The sequence below is a fragment of the Octopus bimaculoides genome, chromosome 13, assembly GCF_046866305.1.
Source record: "Octopus bimaculoides isolate indiv1 chromosome 13, ASM4686630v1, whole genome shotgun sequence".
Lineage (NCBI taxonomy): Eukaryota > Metazoa > Mollusca > Cephalopoda > Octopoda > Octopodidae > Octopus > Octopus bimaculoides.
Window position 1 is genome coordinate 45632119 of NC_142940.1, and position 12390 is coordinate 45644508.

Here is a 12390-nt window from a genome sequence, read left to right on the forward strand (position 1 = left end):
TCACTAGTATCCATGATAAAAGGTTCTATCAAAGAAATAAATGAATTTCAAGTGCACTAATGCAAAAGAGGAGCCAATTTGGCTGTGATAGCTGTGGTAAATTATTTTCTGAAGAAATAAAAAAAAACCTATCATATTTACTAGCATATAAGATGTGCTTCTTTTTTCAGTTTTAAATATATCAAAAAATTACCCTATGTCTAATGTGACCCTACTATGGATAGGAGACTGAGTATTGTCAGCTAAAGAGCCAGATAAGCATAAGTCGGCTAGACAATAATTGTTGCTAATAATAAAATATTGAAAACAAGTCCAACTATAACAATCTGTTTATACTGTTCTATATTTTAGAGATGAGGAATTTTGTACATTTACATTGGATGGATATGTGTCCTCAACATGTTTGTTGTTACCATAACATTTCAGCTGATTTACTCTCCGGCCTTCATCAGGTGTCCTAATGGAATTTTGAACCCAACCCTGGGTTCTTATTCCTAAGGTATTTTTTGCTGATGTTTCTATTATTACTTATTCAAGGCACTGCCTGGTATTGAACTTCAAATATTGGGTTTAGTAGCCTGCGCTCTTAACCATTACGCTATATGCCCGTGGACAATTACGGTCTCCCTAAGATTGTCATGTACGGCCTCCCTAAGATTCACAAGGATGGTATTCCATTAAGACTCATAATGAGTAGTAGAAGTTTGGCATGTCGTCCACTGAGCCACTTCCTCATGGATATAATCAGTCCATTAGCAAGTAAGTCAACATCATATGTAAAGAATTCCACCCACTTCACAGAATTGATCACGGATATACCCACTGGATTCAACCAGATGGTAAATCTTGATGTGATAAGTCTGTTCACCAAAGTTCCAATTGATGAAGCACTGTCATTGATTCAAGAAAAACTAGTACTGGGCACCTATTTAAAAGATTGCACTGGTATACCAATTGGAAACTTGATGGAAATGTTGGCCTTTTGTGTAGAAATGATCTACTTCAGAATAGAGTGAGGGTTTAGCTATGGGTTTGCCATTATCACCAATAATAGCTAATATATACATGGAATACTTTGAGAATTTGGCTTTAGGATCAACACACCCAAAGCCAACCTTATGGCTTCAATACATTGATGATACCTTTATACTCTGGCCCCACCTGGAAGATGTCCAAGTACTGCTATATCATGTGAATTCAAGACATCCATACAGTTTACAGTGGAAAAAGAAAAAGACAATCAACTAGCATTCCTGGATGTATTAATAACACGCACTAAGCATGGGTTCAGGACATCCGTATACTGCAAGCAAACCTTCTCTGGACGATACCTCAACTTTAGTTCCAACTATCCATACAGTGTAAAGAGAAAGATTGCTCAGTGCCTAAAACATCGAGCAAAGACTATAAGTAGTGATCCCGATTCACAAACTGAAGGAATGATCAAGCTAAGTAACAATATATTAAGCAACAACTACCCAAAAAACATACTATCCACTCCAATTAGGAGGAGGAGAGAAGATGGGACCCCTAAACGAACCACAGTCTGTCTACCCTATGTGAAAGGCCTTCGGGAAAGATACAGAAAATATGTGGTCCATATGACATCAGGACAGTATTCAAGAGTAATACAGCACTTCGCAAATATCTTTGAGTAAGACCACCAATAGAAGAGAATATGACCAAAGACTGCGTGTACTCCATCCCATGCAGTTGTGGTAGGTTATACAAAGGCGAAACATGCTGCTCACTCAAAATAAGGGTAGAGGAACATCGTAAAGCTGTGACACGAGATGTTGAAAAATCGGGTATAGTTGATCATGTATGGAAAAATGGTATTAAGGAAAGATACAAAAATATTAGGTTTATAAGCTCTAAAATTCACTCTATAATTGACCATGAGCATATAGCGTAATGGTTAAAGAGCACGGGCTACTAACCTGAAGATTCCAAGTTCAATTCCAGGCAGTTCCTTCAATAATTAATAACAATAATAATAGTAACATCAGTAAAAAAATACCTTAGTAACGAGAACCCAGGTTTGTGGAGAGTAAATCAGCCGAAATGTTGTGGTAACAACAAACTAGATGAGGACACATATCTGTCCAATGTAAATATGAATAATGTAATTTGTTAGTACAGACTTACAAAAAATTGCTTATACCATTTTCCTCCAGTACATAATCATCTTATACCATTTTTCCCCTAGTACATAATCTGTATCTGATAAATATCTTAGATTATTTAAAAGCGCCTGTGCTGTTGCCACAGAAAGACCATCCAGTACACTCTGTAAAGCGGTTGGCATTTGGAAAGGCATCCAACTGTAGAAACCAAACCAAAGCAGATGACTGGACGTTAAATGATGATGATAATGTGTTGCATTTTAGAAATGTCTTTAAAATTATGTAAATGGAAAATTGGAAAATTCTGTGAGAAAGATGAATAGAATGTTAAAATTTCATCTCTCTATTGGCTGTCTGCAATGGCTGAATAACAACAAAATCATCGTGGTGGTGTGCACCCTTGGTGGCCAGTAGCAGTTATATAAAACCTCACAATCAGGAATTCAAGTTTTACATCTTGTATGAACATTCTTGTATGACAAAAAACTACTAAGTGTAGAAACACTGTTTACATCATTTACAAGAAATGACGAGAATTAGCAGAAAGAATCGATGTAATCGACTTGACCCCCTCCCCCGAAATTACGGCATTGTGTCAAAATTTAAAACAAATTATAATAGGCTCAAGACAACGCATTTAGTTGTGGTGTAATCGATTATACACCAGCAGTACTTGATTGGCGTTTTATTATATCGAAAACAGAATTTGATTCATATTTTATTTTATCGACCATAGCTGATGAAAGGTAAAGTCGATTTAGCTTGTATTTGAGTTCAAGATGTAAAGTAATGTGCTTAAATGTAGCAGAACTTTTGAAACTGTCATTCGACTGATTAATTTGCCTCACTTAAACTTACATAGAGATTCAAGTTAGATAACTCTTACTAAACTTCTCTTATTAAACTTCTTTACAATATGGGAGTAATCTCCCCTGCGCCACATAATAATTTATAAACAAATAATTTATTTGTCTTCAAATTGACTCTGGATTTGGAGCCTTCGTTATTCCTATCATCTCTCACAACCGATGTATCTGTTGTTATTTGTTGATATACATCAGTGCTCCGCAACCTATTTTCACTTGCAGTACACTTATATTCTTTTCAAAATTCGGTGGCACACCTGAACTAAAAATATAGGGGTAAAAATTATATCCAGGTTATACTGCAGCACACCTAGCATCGTCTCGTGGCACACCAGTGTGCTGGGAAATGCCGGTTGCAGAGCACTGATACATTGGTTGTGAGAGATTATGTTGTTGTTGGCACTCCGTCGCTTACGACGTCGAGGTTCCAGTTGATCCGATCAACGGAACAGCCTGCTCGTGAAATTAACGTGCAAGTGGCTGAGCACTCCACAGACACGTGTACCCTTAACGTAGTTCTCGGGGATATTCAGCGTGACACAGTGTTACAAGGCTGACCCTTTGAATTACAGGCACATTAGAAACAGGAAGTAAGAGTGAGAGAAAGTTGTGGTGAAAGAGTACAGCAGGGTTCGCCACCATCCCCTGCCGGAGCCTCGTGGAGCTTTTAAGTGTTTTCGCTCAATAAACACTCACAACGCCCGGTCTGGGAATCGAAACCACGATCCTATGACCGCGAGTCCGCTGCCCTAACTACTGGGCCATTGCGCCTCCACTGTGAGAGATGATAGGAATAACGAAAGCTCCAACTCTTGAGCTAATACAAAGACATTGGATTTAATAATCTTTCTACCTTCATGACATGTCAGATAAGCGAGAGAACTATCTTATACAAAAAATAAAAACAACACAATTATTAGTGAACTTATGAAAGTTTAAAGTTACCTTGTAGACTTTTATATCGTTAAGTAACTCTTACATAGTGAACTAGGTGAATAGACAACAGAGATAAAAATAACAACTGCAATAATCCGTCTCACATCCAGACAACGATAGATGCAAACTAAAACATAATTGGAAACACCGTGAATTCATTTCGAAGTCGAAGCAAATATTTCGTTTTTTCTTTTGATGAATCAATCACCAGCACTATTGCCGCGCTCTCGTTCCCGCCTAATGTCCAGATGTTCTTCATTTTTTCCCCCACGTTACAGTTTAACAGAAGGAGACAATTATCGTACCGCTGTTTGGACGCAGACTATTAATTTCTTCGTGGTGTGTATCAGGATCACTATTTATTGTCTATGCTTGATGTTTTAGGCACTGAGCAATCTCTCTCTTTACACTGTATGGATGGTGGGAGTCGAAGTTAACGTATCGTCCTGTGAAGGTTGGCTTGCGGTATACGGATGTCCTGAATCCATACTTGGTGCGTATTATTAATACGTCCAGGAATGCTAGCTGATTGTCTTTTTCTTTTTCCATTGTGAACTGTATGGATGACTTTATTGAGTTCACATGATCTAATCGGTGCTAAACCCTCTTCTTGTCGATATTTTCCGGTTCATTACGTTCTGAGTTCAAATTTTACCGAGGTCAACTTTGCCTCTCATCTCTTCAGGCTTGATAAAAATAAAAGTACCCGACAAGTACTGGGGTTGATATAATCGACTTGTCCTCACCCCTCAAAATTACTGGCCTCCCGTTCAGGGGTAATGTTGTGATCTCGGTCTCTTACATATTACTCCATGGTAACCGGCAGCCCGCCTTTTGAGTTTTAGGGCTCATGAATAAATATTACATTAATGATGGTTAACGAACATTAGAATTGATTGTTTTACCAACATGATTTCAGATTATTATTATTAAAAAAAAGCTTATGTTAACATATTTCTTAAATACGTCATTTATCATTCATTGTTTTGAATAGCTAGAAGACTAGGATAGGGGCGGGGAGATAGTTGAGAAAACATACAGATGTTAGAAATCTGTATGTTCATTCAATGTTTTTGAAGATATCCTTAGTATGTGTGTGTGTGTTATTTATCTATCTCGGTGGCCTTTTCCTAGGATAAACATCAGTGGTTTGGAGAAAGGTAATCGGTGTGCATAGTCAATTGCCAGTTTTCTTTCTATTTAAGATACTTCCATAGATAGGTGGATAGACAGACAGACAGACATACAGACATACATACAGACAGACAAATAGACAGACAGGTAGATAGATAGATATGTATTTATGTTTATGTCAGGTTACTTCTAGTGTTACTGGTAACATGTGACCCAGTACAACATGTCTCATGGCCGGGCTTTCGGCGACTAAACTAGGTAACCATTTCAAGCTTGCTTGGTAAAGAGAGTGGTTTTCGTTGGGCACTCTGTAGGACGAAAAACAAAACCTATCAAAGGCAGATGAAACCAGTAGATTCAACGGCCATCCAACACCTGTGAGTGATCCTTACTCTTTGTTTAAACTTCTCACTAGGTGAAGGGAATTCCAAAACAACATCCACCTCATAGCGAAGCCAGAGATCACGCTCTTGCTGGTTTCTAGACTACTTGGCATTGTTGTTGAAAGTCTCGACGGTGCTGTGCACTCTTTTATTGACTTTAAATTACGGGCATTGCTGATAGACACCGTAATTAACATCTAGGTTAGAAAAATTTGTCACTGATGGTCATACTCATCCACGAGTTGATAGCCACACACACACACACACACACACACACACGTACGAACGTACGTATGTATGTAAGTATGTATGTATGTATGCATGTGCATGCTTTACCTTGCGTTGTAACATAGCATGTGTCTTGGGCATTTTTAACTTCGGTGGTGTCCGTCTCTCTCCATATCTGCCGACAACTGATTTCTTTTAGGAGAAAGACAGGCAGAAAGCAAGAGAGAGAGAGAGAGAGAGAGAGAGAGAGAGAGAATTCGACCCCTGTACACAACTGGTACTTTATTTATTACCCATGAAAAGGTGAAAAGCAAAGTTAATTTATGTATCATTTCAAATGAGAGAACAGAGGGCCGTAACGACACACTCTAATATGCCCGTTAATTGCGCTACACACACACACATACACACACGTGTGTGTATGTATGTATGTATGTATGTATGCATGCATGTATGTACTGTATATATATATATATATATAAACAATATATGAGTATATGCATATATATGTACATGTATGTATATACGTTCATCTACATGTACATATAGATACATAACTGGGTACATGACGTGGCAAAAGAACAAGGACAAAATGGTAAACAAGGTGCAACAAACAAGCAGGCCACATAGAAACATCCCCTTCATCAGCTGCCACCATTAAAATTACGGCGTTTCGAAGAATTAAGGCAGTACGCATCGTTAAAATGGTTCTTCCCACGAACACAAATTAAATTGTTTTCGTGGAGGGTAGTGGTGGACGGAAAACAAGACAAGAAAACGAAACGGTGAAATAAACAAACAAAAAGGTTGTACAGCCAGACGTGAAGTGTGTATGTCTTGAACGTTGTGAAGCACGTACAGGAGGGGCAAAGAAGTACGTGCGAGCTTGGTGATTTCAAGAACGAAAAGGGATAGCAGCCGGACACACGTGACCAAGGCTGTGTGAAGAGAAAGAGTAGCAGAGGGAAAAGGAGGGGAGGAAGTAGAATAAAAGTGAGCAACGAGAGGTAGAGAGAGAGAGAGAGAGATAGTAGTAGTAACGGTGAGAGGCGAAGGACGAGTAACAAGAGATAGAGAGAGAGAGACAATTAGTGACAGGTAGAGGCGAAGAACATTAGAGGGAAGAATGAGAGGGGGAGATAGAAATAGAGAGAGTCGCGTTAGAAAAATAGTTCAAACTTACTGTATAAAGGTAACGCGTGCGTTCTGTCGTGATACAAACAATATATGAGTATATGCATATATATGTACATGTATGTATATTCGTTCATCTACATGTACATATAGATACATAACTGGGTACATGACGTGGCAAAAGAACAAGGACAAAATGGTAAACAAGGTGCAACAAACAAGCAGGCCACATAGAAACACCCCCTTCATCAGCTGCCACCATTAAAACTCCGGCGTTTCGAAGAATTAAGGCAGTACGCATCGTTAAAATGATTCATATATATATATATATATATATATATATATATATATATATATATATATATATATATATATATATATATATATATATATATGAACTTCCCGCTTATGGTAAAGCCACCATATCTGTTCAGTGTCTCCTCCCAGCGGACTCCCAGACGCGTTTCTGGCACTTTAGCCTTCCGAAGGGAAGAAACAATGAGCCGATTAGAAAGCCGTAACTTTATCTTAGAACAGTCAATATCAGTGACTGAGTTGCGCTCGCGGACCACCTTTCAGAATAAATACAAGAATATCAGCGCTAAGGAGTGACGAGGAAAAAAACTGATAATGAGACTTCTTACAGTTTCTATCCACCAGATCTACTGTAATCTCCAGTCGGCCGGAGGTTATAGTAGAAGACACATGTCCAAGGTCCACGCCGTGAGACTGAACATGGAACCATATGGATGGGAAACAAATTTCTTACTACACAGCCACGCCTGCACTTAATGTTCGTAATGGTTATGACATGTGCTGGTATTCTCCTGGAACGGCGATAAGCTAAGACCGTATTGTTCAATTCGATAGTAAGTAAAGCAGGTCACCGTAGGCAGAATTCAAAGGTGGATGAGAATAAGGAAGAAGGTGTATAGGCGGTCCCTTACAGCTGTTTCAAGAATAGATGTGCAGCTGATGCAATTTAAGCGGCCATCTATTCAATCATCGGAGAAAACTTCTGACATTAGACATATTACCTGAATTATACACGCACGCACGTGCGCACGCACACACACACACACATACACACACGCACACGCACGCATGCACGCACACACACACATGAATCTATGTATATATGTATGTATACATACACATACACACATAAAATTCAGATATTATTACGTCTGATGACACGAAACTTTCCCCGATGAAGGAATAGAATGTAACTAGACTGTATATCTATCTATCTATCTATCTATCTATCTATCTATCTATCTATCTACTGCATATATATATGTATGTACATACATACAAACATACATACATACATACATACATATATATATATATATATATATATATATATATATAAATGCATGAACGTATGTATATATGTATATATGCATACACTCACACATAAAATTCAGGTAATATTAAATATTACGTCTGATGACATCAAAGTTAAGTTTCTCCGATAACCGTATAGATTGCCACTAATATATATATGTATATATATGTGTATATATATATATATATATATATATATATATATATATATATATATATATATATACATATATATATATATATATATATATATATATATATATATATGTTAATAGGTTAGAAAGCAAGTCCTGTCGCATTTCAAGATGAGAAAGAATACAAATGTTGCTTTTGCTATTAATTGATATATTTAATCAAGATATTTCTCTTCATTATTGAATTATTGATAACACAATATCGTCTATCTGGCAAATTGTTTAACTCTCGAGCGGAAAAAATTCTTCAGTTTTCGAAACTCAATATCGATATAATTTTCAACCTCCTCATAATTAATAAACTATTTCCTCTGATTTGAAAAGATGATAGTGAAGTGGAGTAAAGTCAGGGGCGAGGAGGATGAGGCATAATATCGATATTTAATCTTGTAATCTCCTCATGGATGACTTGGGTGATATGTGGGTTTGCATTGGTGTGTAAAGGCAATACTCCTTTACATTTGATCAATGATTTTTTTTCATCTTTTATCTTTTACTTGTATCAGTCATTAGACTGCGGCCATGCTGGAGTATCACTTTGAAGAAAGTTTAGTCGAATGAATCGATCCCAGGACTTATTTTTCTTTTTAAGCCTTGTAATTATTCTATTAGTCTATTTTGCCGAACTGCTAGGTTACGCGGACTTAAACACAATAACACCGGCTGTCAAACGGTGGTCACACACACACACACACACACACACACACACACACACACACGATGGAATTCTTTCAGTTTCTGTCTACCAAATCCACTCACTAGGCTTTGATCGGCCCGTCGCCATATCTGATTACACTTTCCCATGTTGCCTAGCAGTGGAACTGAACCGGGAACCATGTGGTTGGGAAGCAAGCTTCTTAGTTCTTTATTGTCCACAGCTGTCTAAACATAGAAGGGACAAACAATGACAGACAAAGGGATTAAGTCGATTACATCGACCCCAGTGTTCAACTGGTACTTAATTTATCGACCCCGAAAGGATGAAAGGCAAAGTCGACCTCGGCGGAATTTGAACTCAGAACGTAACGGCAGACGAAATACCGGTGAGCATTTCGCCCGGCGTTCTAACGATTCTGCCAGCTCGCCGCAAGCTTCTTACTACACAGCTACGCCTGCGCCTGATGATGGACACTTTTTCTGAAAATATTTTGGTAATGCATGCAATTCACAACAATACTTCTCTGCATTAAATGCTTTGCTTTGGCTTAACACTTCATGTTACCCTTCTTTGTAGACTACCAACCACGAACAAGATTTTCTTTCGGGTGTACGAGCTCTGGCTTGATGGTAGATTCTTCTTTTTCTTTTGGTTGCTAACCATTGTTGCTTTCGTTAGATATTACTACAGAGAACTCACTTTCCATCACTCTCGTGATGATTGTATCAAGGAAAGTTTCGGTCATAAGTCTGCTCTTCTATGACTAACTTTGATTAAACCGAGAGACCGTCAGATGATGAAGGAGCCACTTATCAAGTTTAGACACATTTCCTTGTTCACGAAAGTGTTTTATGGTCGAAATGTGACTTGAATTGAACTGATTTGCTAATTCTAGAACAGTTTGCTTTGGATTTTCCTCAACTACGATTTTCAGATGGTCAATAAAAGCAGGGGCAAACCAGCAGAATCGTTTGCACGCCGAGTAAAATACTTAGCAGCATTTCGTTCCTCTGCACATTTTGAGTTCAAATTCCGCCAAGGTCGGCTTTGCTTTTCAGGGTCAATAAAATAAGTACCAGTTGAGCACTGGGGTCGATGTAATCGACTTACCTCTCCCCCGAAATTGATGGCCCTGTGCCAAAACTTGAAACCTATATTAGCAGATCTTAGTCGTCCAGATCGAGAGGAATTTGCGAGAGAAAAATTTCCCGAACGAAACTGGTCAAACCATCGTTTGGTATCAGGATACGTTGAGCTACATTTTCACAGACGGAACGGAAACTTCTTGTGCTTTCACTGCTGAATAGCTCCTTTTGAATTTAAACAGCATACAACGTCTCATAAGGGTCAAATCTAAATTGATTTCAAATGGGTAAAATCGATACGAATTTAAACACTATACTATGAAGTACTCTGAAAAGAAAGAAAAAGATATTAGAATGTAAAAATGCTTATTTTACTATAAGTGTAGAAAAAATATCCTCAAAGTGATCATATCAAAAACGCAATAGGATATATCGCATGTACGTATGTATGTATGTATGTATGTATGTATGTATGCGCGCGCGTATATATATATGTGTGTATGTATGTATGTATGTATGTATGTATGTATGTATGTATGTATGTATGTATGTATGTATGCAGAGTTTAAGGTCAATCTGTGCCAAGCAGCTTCACTCTGTGTGCTTTAGCTTCGTTACTATGGCAACAGTCCGGATACTTATTGATCAGACTACGTATGCATATATGTATGTAAATTTTTTTTTTGAGTTTTATTTAAGTTTTTGACAGAGTTCAAGCCAGCCGCTAACAAAGAGACAAAACTTTTTGAGTTAAGAGTGTTCCCAGTGTTTGTAAATATGTAATTGTCTTATGCATTTATGTTTGTCTGTCTGTCTATCTGTCTGTCTGTCTGTCTGTCTGTCTGTATGTATGTATGTATGCATGCATTTATGCATAATGTATACATACACACACACACGCATACATATATATGTACATATATACATAGAGGGGTTGGACAAAATAATAGAAACACCTTAAAATTTCAAAAAAATTAATTTTAATATGGTTTAAGACCGCCTTTGACAGTAATTACAGCTTGAATTCTACGAGGTATGGACTCGTACAAAGTCTGAATTGTTTCCAAAGGAATCTTCGTCAATTTTTCAGCTAAACCAGTCTCCAGTTCTTGTAGTGACGATGGTGGAGGATATCGACTCCTTACTTATTTTTCTAAAATGCACCATAAATGTTCAATAATATTGAGATCTGGGGACTGTAGTGGCCAGATAAGATGTTCAACTTCACTAGAATGTTCCTCGTGCCATTCAGTAACAACTTTAGCTGCGTGAATTGGTGCATTATCATCCTGAAAGATTGCGTTTTCTCCCGGAAACGGTTCCGCAACCATAGGATGAATTTGACCAGATAAAATGCTTAAATAGTCTTGACTATTAACTCTGCCATGAAGGAAAACCATTGAGCCGGTGGATTTCTAAAATATAGCCCGCCAAATCATCACAGATCCTCCTCCATGTTTAACAGCTGGAAGAAGGCAGTCTGTGTCAAATGCTTCTTTTGGCTGTCTCCACACGTATACTCGGCCGGTGGTCGGAAATAAGGTAGAGGATGACTCGTTCGGCACACACACACACACACACACACACACACACACACATGTATGTATACGACGTGGTGTCAAAAACTTCCCGGACTACTCATGTTTAATAAAAGGTAACTTCTTAACCTTCGAAATAGTCACCTAGCGCATCAATTCATTGGTCAGAGCGTTCCCCCCATTTTTGAATTCCGGCCAGGAAGTCGTTCTCCGTAAGCGGGTCGAGGTCCTTCTGCGGTTCGCTCTTGATCACGACAACGGTGTTAAAATGGTGACCTTTGAGCTGTATTTTCATCTCGGATAAGAGATGGAAGTCCGCAGGTGCTAAGTTTGGCGAATAGGGCGGGTGCGGAAGCGACACCATGTTGTTTTTGGCGAGAAACTCCCAAGGGAGGAGAGCTCGGAGACACGGTGCATTGTTGTTATGAAGAATCGAATTCTTCATGCTCCACAGATCCGGTCGCTTTCGCCGAATGTCCTCCTTCAAACGCTTCAAAACGTTGCAGTAAAACTCTCGATTGACGGTGAGGTCTAGGGGGTCGAATTCTTGATGCCCAATACCGTGGATAAAAAAACAAAAAACAAAAAACAAAAAAAAACAACGATGAACATGATCTTGATTGAGCTGCGGCTATGTCGTATCTTCTTCGGTTGTGAAAATGAAGGGTTCTTCTATAGTAACAACTGCCCTCTTCGTCCCAGGGTCATACCCATAGACTCAACCCTCGTTTCCGGTGATGATCCTCAACACGAAAGGT

At 38.4% G+C, this 12390-nt stretch overlaps 1 protein-coding gene across 1 annotated transcript in view; it reads left to right on the forward strand.

Annotated features, from left to right (window-relative positions):
* Positions 1-12390, forward strand: part of LOC106880525 (uncharacterized) — a 32586-nt gene that overhangs the window by 704 nt on the left and 19492 nt on the right. The window lies entirely within an intron of this gene.